Source organism: Hippopotamus amphibius, chromosome 7 (genome assembly GCF_030028045.1).
Source record: "Hippopotamus amphibius kiboko isolate mHipAmp2 chromosome 7, mHipAmp2.hap2, whole genome shotgun sequence".
NCBI lineage: Eukaryota > Metazoa > Chordata > Mammalia > Artiodactyla > Hippopotamidae > Hippopotamus > Hippopotamus amphibius.
In genome coordinates, this window is record NC_080192.1 from 90,513,044 (window position 1) to 90,516,648 (window position 3,605).

Sequence of the window (3,605 nt, forward strand, 5' to 3'; positions counted from 1 at the left end):
ATATGGGCCACCATCAAAAGGAACGATCTACAAATTATGGGAGTCCTGGAAGGAGATGAGAGGGAGAAGGGAGTGGAAAGCTTATTTAAAGAAAGAATGGCTGAGAACTTCCCAAATCTGGAGAGAGATTTAGACATCCAAATTTATGAAGGGAATAGGTCCCCAAACAAACTCAATGTAAAGATATATTCTCCAAGACCCATTATAATAAAGCTGTCAAAATCAAAGACAAAGAAAAGACTCTTAAAAGCAGCAAGAGAGAGGAAGTTTGTAACTTACAAGGGAACCCCCACAAGGCTATAAGTGGATTTCTCAGCAAAAGCCTTACTCCGAAATGAGTCTTGAGGGGCTCTTCCGAGCTCAGCACAGAAAGAATTCAACAAGAAGCAAAGTGATAGATAAGAAGTGATCTATTAGAATAGGATGTTTGTGAGGTTTACAAGCTGTTGGGTGAGAGGGTGCCACCTGAGAACTTAGTGGGCTACAGTTTTATAATTAAAGGAAGAATGGGGAGGGGGAGAAGACCACCTTCTTCCTCACTCTTGAGTAGACATCAAGCTTCCATCATCAGTTCCTCCTCCATGCTGGGCAGGGGAATTTTCTTGTCCCTACACAGACAAGCCGGGACTGACATGGGGCAATGGAAATGAGCGAAAAGGCAGTAACATATACTAATATATGGTAAATCACCTCAGGTTTCAGTATAATGTCATCTGTTTTTTATATTTTTGTTTTTAGTGTGCGCAGAGTAGCATGACCTAGGAATCATTAACTTACTGAGCTCACTGGGCAGGATATGGGTCTCATTCCACCATTATTTTATTGTTTTGGGGCATGTCTCACACTTCTGTTGCATGGTTTTGTTGCTAAGCAAGCCTACCTGGTTTTGTGGTAAGCAAACCTGCTTTCTTGAGTGATCATTAGCTTACAGGGGTCTCCCATACTTTTTTTTTTTTTACTTATGATCCTTTAATGGGATTAACTATTTAATCACCTACTTTGTCCCTTTACTCTGTCCCTATCAAGATCCTCCTTCTACCAGTATCCCAACCCAGTTTTACCATTTGTGAAAGTTTTAATAATTGCATTGCTGACAGCATGCCAAGGGCTCTCCATGTGCCATCTACCACCAGTGATGGGGTACTCATTGCCCAAGGGATTGCTGTGAGTCATCCAGCTACAGAATACAATGTTAGAGTCTGCTTCCTAAGACCATTTCTGGTGACAATTGTCTTAGATCCCTTGAAACAGAGCTGATGAGCTATACAGGGAGTGTTCTCAGATTAAAAGTAGAGAAGGAATGATTGGATAGAGTGAAAACCTGACTTGCAGTGTAGTTGTAACTGAAGGCTCACCTGACTCTACAGGGATCTCTGGAGCTGACATGGTTCTTCTGAGTTTTCCCAATTTGACACAAGAAGGTCTCCGTATTTATGATCAGCTCACCCAGGGAGGGATCATAACCTTGGCCATGGCCAAGCACAAGTCCTAGTGAGGGATGTAGCTGACAGCTGTCAGCACCTGATATTCCCAGCAACTGGGGGTCAGTATGTCATTTGTCAGCCTTGAGGAGAGGATCTTGGCAGAGAACCATACTATCCACTACAAAATTTCATAATCTTAAGTGAGAAACACAAGATAAGAATTGTATTTATAGTATGACTTCAATATTTTAAAATGGAAATATATTAAAAAATGACTGGAAGGAAATAAACAGTTTAAGAAATTTTGTCTTGGTGTTTGAATAATGGGTGACTTTCATTCTCCCCGACCCCAGCCTATATCTTACAAACACACATTTAAAAACCTTAGAGTATCTTATGGAAAACATAATGCCATCCCACTGATTCTTCTCTATGAGCTGTTCAAATCAGTCAGAAGTGAACATCAGTGTTACTTGAATGGATAAACATTCTGTAGTATATCCAAATAAAGAATATTATTCAGCAATAAAAAGAAATGAACTACCAAGCAATGCAAAGACATGGAATCTTAAATGCATATTACTAGGTGAAAAAAGCCAATCTGGAAAGGCTACACACTGTATGATTCCAGCTACACAGTATTCTGGAAAAGACAAAACTATGGAGACAGTAAAAATATCAGAGGTTTCCAGGATGCAAGGGGAGAGAGGATAAGGGATGAGGAAGTGAAGCTCAGGGGATTTTTAGGGTGGTGGAACTATTCTAGCATGATACCGTATGATACATGATGGATGCCTGTGCATCCCTAATATAAACTCTGGACCTTACTATGACAGATTTACCAATTTGTCACAAATGTACTACACTAATGCAAGATGTTAAAAACAGGGAAAACTGTTCAAGGAAGAGGGGATATATGAGAATTCTCTGCCCTATCTGCTCATTAAAAGAAAAAGAAAGAAAAAGAAGGAAGTGAACGTTAGTTTTTTAATCCACTAGAGACAACAACATTAGCAGTAGTTGAGACTGAATTTAACAGATGGCAGGCTCAGCAAGCTGGGGTGAGATCTACTTATTATGGACTGAACAAAGCCTGTTCAGGCAGTTGTGAAACATCAGAACACAAATCTACAGATAAACAGCTGCTTTGTTTATGAATGCATTAATGGGTATCACAACAGCTTGACTCTTGATTCTGGATTCTTGCTGTTTCCTCAATGAACCATGACACAACTGTTGAGTCTTGCTCTATGCATTCATAGAATGGCAGGGAATCTGCTCCTGTGATAGGACATTTGATAAACAAACAAGGCCAATTGGAACTGATTCTTCTGGGGAGTGCCAGTGCTGGTGCCTTTTTTCCCCTTCTGGCACATACCCTAAATTCCCGGCACCTACTTTTATTTTTCCTCCCAGGCCAACTGCAAAAAGGGCTTGACCTCAACTGACATAGAATGTGGAAGAATGTGTATGCATTGGAAAGCAATTCAGTCAGCTGATGAAGTTAATGAATTTTCACAGGAATTTATTCAATACCACCTAGTGAGAGTCTGCACTTTGAATATTTGCTCAAAGGCAATGGGGAAATAAGGACTTCTTGATCACTGCTGATTCCTAAAAGCAAACATTGTATCAGATACAGCTTCCGTTTCCATTGTTGATTTGCTTAAACATTGGACATGTTGAGATTCTTCACTTGTATGTTTATTCACTCAACTAACATTGATGAACTACTATGGGACAGGCACCATATGTATAAATTACTACTGGAGGGGCTACACTATGATATAGTCTACTTTAGTGTCAGAGTGTAGGGGGTGAGAGGACCCTTTTACTTTTCTCTGCTTATTCTTGCCTTGACTATAGAGAAGACAGCTCTTTCCTGCCTTCTGTTCTTCTCTTTACCCTTTTCTTGCTTTTCCCTGAGGGTTGAGACCTGTCTGATTGGCAAGATAATAAGAACCTTCCATTCATGGACAGTACTACAAATGGACAGTTACCATTAATTAGAAGCAAGAACACTTCTCTTGCATTCTCTTTTTTAAAAAAATCCATCTGGAATCTCTTTTTCTACTTAGTGGAGATCTGACATCTTTTTAACATTAAGTTTTTCCATTTAGAAATGTAGTACACCTCTCAATTTATGAAGGATATTTCATGATTTTTTATAGTTGTCTTCCT